The sequence below is a fragment of the Micropterus dolomieu genome, linkage group LG02, assembly GCF_021292245.1.
Source record: "Micropterus dolomieu isolate WLL.071019.BEF.003 ecotype Adirondacks linkage group LG02, ASM2129224v1, whole genome shotgun sequence".
NCBI classification, from domain to species: Eukaryota; Metazoa; Chordata; class Actinopteri; order Centrarchiformes; family Centrarchidae; genus Micropterus; species Micropterus dolomieu.
The window spans coordinates 30,295,241-30,303,668 of record NC_060151.1 but is presented as its reverse complement, the minus strand read 5'-3'; the positions used below and the strand labels follow the sequence as shown (position 1 = coordinate 30,303,668).

The 8,428-nt window shown below is 38.8% G+C and overlaps 1 long non-coding RNA gene across 1 annotated transcript; it reads right to left on the bottom strand.

The window, feature by feature from the left end:
* Positions 1 to 3,767: 3,767 nt before the first annotated feature.
* Positions 3,768 to 8,420, bottom strand: LOC123962242. The gene is made up of 2 exons (XR_006822885.1): positions 8,277 to 8,420; positions 3,768 to 6,820 (listed from the first exon to the last, which is right to left on the bottom strand). It is a non-coding gene; the product is annotated as an uncharacterized LOC123962242 (long non-coding RNA).
* Between the last annotated feature and the right edge of the window lie 8 nt (positions 8,421 to 8,428).

Genomic DNA, 8,428 nt, shown 5'->3' with positions numbered 1-8,428 from the left:
CATTATAAGCAGGGTCAATTTTTTTTTTTTGACATTTCATAAAAGACATATATATTTGACATGCATCCCAAACACCCAGCAGTATATTTTTACTAAAAAAAATGCACTTTTTCATGTAGGAGTGCTTTAAGTTCACAATAATCATCATTATAAGCAGGGTCAATTTTTTTTTTTTGACATTTCATAAAAGACATATATATTTGACATGCATCCCAAACACCCAGCAGTATATTTTTACTAAAATAAATGCACTTTTTCATGTAGGAGTGCTTTAAGTTCATAATAATCAACATAATAAGCCTGGTCAATTATTTTTTTTGACATTTCATAAAAAGACATATATATTTGACATGCATCCCAAACACCCAGCAGTATATTTTTACTAAAATAAATGCACTTTTTCATGTAGGAGTGCTTTAAGTTCACAATAATCATCATTATAAGCAGGGTCAATTTTTTTTTTTTTGACATTGCATTAACGTACATTCGGCATGCATCTCAAACATCCAGCTGTGTTTCATTGCTACAAAATTTTAACTTTAAAAAATGTTTTGTCCAAAAAAGTACACTGCACTTAATGAAGGATATGGCTGGTAATTGTGTAACCAAAAAGTGTGGTCTGTTGAAGTACATTAATGGTAGTAGTAATAATAATAATAATAATACATTTTATTTTGGGGACGCCTTTCAGGACACTCAAGGACATCTTACATACAAGGTAACACAAATGTGCAATTAAATGAGGTGCATAATTAAAACAGTCCAAGTTAAAAGAACTGATGGGATAAATTACGCTTACTGCAACGGAATAGCACGAGTACAACTTTGTATTGATTATATTGAAGGTAAATTAAACGAGTATTTGTACGTAATGTTGGAAGACAGGAATTTTGTGGAAATAAATATGTGCATGCATGTTTGTCTCTGTGTGTAGTATGTTCTTGTATATATGCAGGTATGTGCAGTCTATATATAATATAATATATATATATATATGTGTGTGTGTATATGCTCCTGTGCACAAATTAAAGGTAGAAGAATGGACCTAAAAGGGTACAAATGCTTTGTCACTCCAGCTGTACACGAGCAGGATACAAGGACTGTACCTTGGTATGTTTTTGTACCTTCTTGTCTGTACCTCTAAAAGAACATTCCTGCACCCCTAGTGACAAAAATTTACCTTTACTCATTTAGCGGACGCTTTTATCCAAAGCGACTTTCAATTGCTATACATGTCAGAGGTCGCACGTCTCTGGAGCAACTAGGGTTTAAGTGTCTTGCTCAGGGACACATTGGTGGATGTGTCACAGTGGGGAATTGAACCCAGGTCCACGGTTAACGCCTTAAGGACCATTTCTGTACCTTACAGGATACTTTTTTGACAAATATACCTTCACAGGACAGAAATGACAACCCTATTTCTCTGTGTGTGGGTATGGCTTCTCTTTTTTGTCTATGTGTTGTTTGTTATTATGATAAACTTATTTGTTACTGTTTTACACATACGAGGTATTTGCTTTGGGGATGCGGTGCTACACGTAGACAAACATACGGCTGAGATAAATAAACACACCAGAAAGATCATCTTTCATTTGGGAAAGTTACAGTTTTTTTCAATTGCTACCAAGCGTTTACCTGAACTTAAGATACCTTATTGAAACTCTTAACACAGCAACACACCTACCTCACATAATTAGCCAAGTTGAAAATCTTCTGCTCAAAACCACATTTTTGTTCTTTAAAACACCAACTCTACATTTCAAAATGCAAAAAAAAAAAACCCAACATCTTCTACATACACAAAGTCTATCGAAACACAGCAAACCTGACTCAGAATCATTCTGTCAAAGCACTGGCACGTTTTCTTTCCAAGAGGACCAGATCAATCAATCAGAGCACAACGACTTTCTAAATATAAACAGTTGATGGCATTAAAAAAACTGCATTACTTTGCATGTTTGTAATTCAGTTTCCTTTTACTGTAAACCACCCTACATTTTTGCTTTGAGGGGTTGAATGTGTGCATTTTTGGCGGCAAGGCAAGTTTATTTGTATAGCACATTTCAACAACAAGGTAAATCAAAGTGCTTTACATAAAACATAAAAGCAACAGGGAAATATAAAAAAGTTTAACAGCAACATAGGGAAATTGAAAAAATACACATTAAAATATGATAAAGGTTACAGTGCAGTGTACAATCAGGTTTAAAAGAGTAAAATGGCTAAAAACAAAGAAAAAGAAAACAGGACAGTAAAAGTTAAAGTGCAGTGTAAGTTATCAATCTACTAGTTAAAGACAGTGGTAAAAAGAAAAGTCTTCAATCTTAATTTAAAAGAACTGACAGTTTCAGCAGACCTGCAGTTATCTGGGAGTTTGTTCCACAGATATGGAGCATAATAACTGAACGAAAAAAAGCAAGTGACAGAATTACAGAAGTAAAAGCTTTATTAGCAGCATGAAATTGCAGCCAGTGATCGACAAATAATCCAACCTATGTGGTTATTGGTTCAAAATGTGTAAAAATACTGTCAACTGACTTCAAGAAGCTCTTGAAAACTCATCTCTGCAGAGAACACTTCCTCTTATAACACCTCTAACTCGCACTTCCTGTGCTCTTCTTCTTCTGTCTCCTTACAAATCTCTTGCACTGATTGCACTTTTTGCTAACTCTTACTTCTTCTTCTTGTTATTCACATCATTGATGTTGTACGTGCTAATGGCTCTTTATTCTAGTATTTATTGTCACTCGTCGATCTCTTACTGTATTGATGTTTTATGGATGCTTGTATGTTGTTCCTCAAATGTAAGTCGCTTTGGATACAAGCGTCTGCTAAATGAGTAAATGTACAGTAAATATAAATACACAATTAGATTAGTCCTCTTCTAATCCATATGATCTTTCGGCATCTGGTCACATGCACCTGGATAGAAACACACTGGTTTAGCTCTTCCTCTCCTTGGCCCAACTATTCTTCTCCGTTTTTGGGGATTATTCTTTCTTTCTTTCTCTCCTCTTCTGTGTTGTTACATTGGATAAACCCAACTCCACAAAGTCCCCTGTTTTATTACATTGTGTATGTAATCGATCTAGTTTATCCAAATTACAATAAATTTCTCAATGTTTCAATGATAAGTTCACTCGGAAATTCTTATCAGCTGTTTCACTACAGATTTTGAGACGCTATTGTAGCAGAAGTAGATGCTTTATACATTATTTAAGGTTTTGACATTCTGACATTTGTAAATAACACAAAAAACATCCAGAGTTTTGGTATTGGGTAAGCTTGTGCCTAAAAAAAAAAATATTTGCATTTCAGAAATGGGTTAATTGACGGCATATTCTGTGTAAACAGCTTGAATTGTATTTATGGTATGAACAAACCGATGTGGGGCTAACTGTGTTTAGAGTTTTCAAAATGTGACTACAGATTGGACAAAAGGATGTTAGCGGTTGTAAAAAAAACTGTAAATACGTGGTATCTGTTTCCTTCCTCTAGCCGCACGACACTTTGCATAAATGCACCAAACACACAGAGAAACGTGGAGCTGCTGGGCTTCATGTGAGCATTATTTTTACTGACCAACTGTCTGCAAGATTCTGCTAATTACAATCAAGAACAGGACCAGTTTAATCAGCGGAGACGTTTTGGAAACTAACTCTTAACCTCTCAGAAGATTTAATTAATATTCAGGACAGCATGTTTGAAACAACCTCAGAGACTCGGCGGATTTTGGAAAATACAATATTAAAAGACAAAAACACAAGTCAGGTTTTCATTGTCTTTATTTTGTAGCTGCTTTTAGTCAGTTAAAGCCACTTGCACAAAACAGAACAACCATCAAATATATTAATTACAACAATTGGCGTCTTTTAAAAATAATATTAGACTTCTGTTCTGTTGTTGTTTGTACATTTTCTATTTTATAATAATACATTCTGGGAAATGAGTTCCATCAAAAAAAAAAAACCCCAAGAGGTGAATATTTATATTTCAAAACTTTGCACACACATTCTGCGATAGAACTTTGCTTTACAGCAGCACAAACACACAACCAGTGACTTTTAAATATACAACGCAAAAACCATAACGGATAATACTTGGTGCTTCTCACGTGAGGTAAAAAAAAACAACAACTTATGTCCCGCATAACTTTCTATTTGTTTCTAAGCTGACGAAAACAAAAAGGAAACACGTCTCTTCTACCACAAAGAAACGACGTCATCAATGTCAAATAAGCACGTACTGATCGTCTTCCCACAACGGCAACAGCGGCGGCGGCTCGGAGGTCACAAAAGGAATATTTGAGCACATTTAAGAACTCTCTAACAGTTTTAAAATTAAAGAACAAAAACGATGTCGTTGAAGACTTCAGGGAATCAAAAATGAACAATAAAAACAACAAATTAGGAATAAAAGTGGATTTTTCTTGTCAAAGTTTTCAGCTTTACTGTGAAACGTCCACCCGACAGGAGACGCCACGGCGGCGGCCATTTTCTCCAGAATGTTTGTTTGAATGCAGAAGGTGAAGCAGCAGCAGCTTATCAGTCAAAGTGACGGCTTCGTTACGGATCAATAAATCTTTCACAGATCGATTAGAAGCTTTTGGGTTGCCCGGCTTCAGCCACTTCAGGGTTTTCTTCATCGATTAACTATTATTTTCTTAATTAATTTGGCCCATAAAACCTCAGAAAATAAATAATAATGAAGAAATGTCCATTCAGTCGACACATCCTATGTTGTTTACCAACAGTCCAAAAGCCAAAGATATTAAATTTAATATCGCAGAAGACAAAGAACCCAACGATAATCACGTGTGAGAAGAAAAAAACGGCGAGTTTCTACTTAACGTTTGACAATCTGGCAATCGGAGTTCATTCCCAATGTGACAGATTTTTGTCACACTGGTTGGATATTTAATTAAATTATATGTGGATTTTTTTGCTTCTGTTGAGGCCAATAGACGTCTGATTGTCTTTTTTTACGTGTCGTCACCAGAGGAAGTAAAACCAAACTGCTACTGAACAAATCTGTGGCCTTACACAAAAAAAAAAAAAAAAGTTTATTTAAGATTTATTTCACAGGCATTCAGTGTGGATATTAAACTGCAGATGTTGTACTGCTGAACATCTTTACGATTAGTAGAATTGAAGCGGATGAAAAAGCTACGGTGACGTGTCGAGCTCCAGTTTGTGCTTCTTGTGTTTTATCGTTGCAGCCACAGAGCGATGTGAAAATAAACCCCTGTCCATCTTTATAAAGCCCACAAGGTTCTTTAACACTTAAGGTCAGTTTATACTTTAGCATTTATACGCTACTTGGCGGTGGGGTTTCTTTATTCGTCTGTGTTGAGCTTATTTTTCTTCTTCGTTAGCGGATCATGTTGGAGCTGCAGTTACTTAATTGGACTGAAGGCCTTAACGCTCAATTCCGATTTTTTTTTTTTATGGGCCACATTATAGTTTAAATGTGGCCCATATCAGACTCCAGTGTGAACCGTCTGAAAGTGTCCAGGCTCTGGTCGCATTTAAAAAGATCGGCTTTGGACCACCGAACTGGAAAAGATCAGATTCCACGTGACTTGTTCACACCGTCATAAAAAGATCAGATCTGAGTCACTTATGGGTAAAAAAAGAAATCGGATTTGGGTCACATTGGCCTGCAGTCTGAAGGCAGCCTTAGTGAAATGACTAAAATGCAGAAATGAGAGAAGGAGATGGCACGCACGACCCTTGAACTGGTTGAGGCAGCAGAAGAAGGAAATGTGATGCTGACCAATCACAGCTCTTGCGGTCTGCGTTGCATCAGGCTACGGCGTAGATTCCACACAGAAGGATAAACTGGCCTTTAGAGCTGCTGTTACGTAAAATCGTTTCTTCTGCTGCACGATGACAAACATTTTTAACGTGTTTCTGAAATCGGGACTCTCATTGTCCTGATCCAATCAAAGATGGCGACCCCGGGGTTTCACTCACTTTAAACGTACTCGGACTCGGGGTGAGTTTCCCCTCTCGCTTTCCTCCTGATGAGGACTAATGTTATATTTCATGAAAATAATGATAATAATGTCTTCTGATCTTAGCGCTAGACAACTTTAGGGAAACTCTGAGCCAGAAATTACAGATATTGTCCTGTTAGTTTTGTATCACAGGTGAAAAATAGAAAGATTGTGTCAATAATTGTGCAAAGACACATTGCAAAAACGGACGTGAACCAAACCAGTGACTCAAAAGCAAATAATAACTGAGAGACACAAATGTCGGCTGTCCATCCACACATACACCTGGTGATGGTGATACAAATCAATTCATTTAGATCACGTGTATTTTTATATTGTGATATCAGTTTATGTTGTGAAACCTTCCTGTACGCTTGTAAAATAAATCAGAGCACAGAAACATCAGCTCTTCAACTCGTGTTTCGTCTGCAGGAAATAAATTATCCGCCTTTAAGAATCACACCTGCCTGGATCTGGAATTTGACTGTTGTGTTTTTTTTGGTCATAAACTCTCTTTCTTTCTTTCTTTCTGATGTTGCCGCGTTTCACGTCTTATTTCAGTCACCGTTAGTTCAGGTGCACAAAGTCTGCTGTTACCCTTAAAACAAGAATTAATAAAACCGTGGTGGATTTGCTGCTGAAGCTCTCACCGCCTCCTCTCTCTCTCTCTCTCTCTCTCTCACTGTGTCTTCATGCTTTTCTCTCGCTCGGCGGCGTCCAGGGCGGCCATGTTCTGGGAAGCGGTGATCAGGTGCAGGACGCTGATGCCGGACTTCAGCAGGCAGATCGTCCCGCAGAGTCCCTGCAGCCAGTAGAGCCAGGCTGCAGCAGAGAGAGAGAGGACAGACAGCAGCTATAACACCTGAAACGACCCACAGTGCGGTAATGTTGCAGTCAAGACCACCCAGAGACAACGACCAGAGGGTATCGAGACTGAGACAAGACCAAGACAAGACTAAGACTTTGAGGGGTTGAGACCGAGTCAAGACCATGACAAAATCAACACAAGACCGAGACAAGACCAAGACAAAATCAAGACAAGACAAAGACAGAACCAAGACAAGACCAAGACAAAATCAAGACAAGACAGAGACAACACCAAGACAAGACCGAGACAAAATCAAGACAAGACCGAGACAACACCAAGACAAGACCGAGACAAAATCAAGACAAGACCGAGACAACACCAAGACAAGACCGAGACAAGACCAAGACAAGACCAAGACAGAACCAAGACAAGACCGAGACAACACCAAGACAAGACCGAGACAAAATCAAGACAAGACCGAGACAAGACCAAGACAAGACCGAGACAAGACCAAGACAAGACCAAGACAGAACCAAGACAAGACCGAGACAACACCAAGACAAGACCGAGACAACACCAAGACAAGATCAAGACAAAACCAGGACAAGACAAGACCAAGACAAAACCGAGACCAGGCCAAGACCAAGACAAGACAAAGATTTTGAGGGGTTGAGACAACACCAAGACCAAGACGAGACAAAGACTTTGATGGATTGAGACAAAGACAAGACCAAGACAAGACAAAGACTTTGAGGGGTTGAGACCGAGTCAAGACCAAGACAAGACAAAACCAAGATTTTGAGGGGTTGAGACAAAGACAAGACCAAGACAAGACAAAGACTTTGAGGGATTGAGACAAAGACAAGACCAAGACAAGACAAAGACAAAACCAAGATTTTGAGGGGTTGAGACAAAGACAAGACCAAGACAAGACAAAGACTTTGAGGGATTGAGACAAAGACAAGACCAAGACAAGACAAAGACAAAACCAAGACTTTGAGGGGTTGAGACAGCGTCAAGACCAAGACTTTGAGGCGTTGAGACCAAGACAAAACCAAACCAAGACCAAGACTTTGAGGGGTTGAGACCAAGACCAGTTCCTTTCTGTTTGACTCTTATCTTTCACATTTGATCTTCATCTGATCTGCAACTGTGTATTCAAACTCAAAATTAGCTCTGTTAAAGTAACGTGCCGTGTTTTTACCCCATACAGAGCAACCTATTTAATATTTAAACTCTACACAGAAGTGGGCAGTTACTCGGTTAATGTCAGAAGCTGTATGCAGCTGAGATTAGCCAAGGTAACTTTAGCTACAAAGCTTTCTGTGGCCTTTCTCGCCGTCGCCACAGAAATGATGTCGAGCCCAAGACGAGACCTTCAACAGCGCGACAACAGTAGTGTGGCGTGTTATATACTGTGGCCAGCGGTCTGTCGGCGCAGGCTCTGAGTGGGGGGAAGGAGCGTCTTACCAAAAGGTTCCTCGATGTGATGGAGGACGTAGAGCAGAGAGAAGAAGAGCTCGTTCCCGGCGCACATCACAAACAGCACCGGCTGCAGGAAGAAAACGCGTTTTACTCCATATCGTACATTAAATATCTGTTACAGTGTGTGTGTGTGCGCT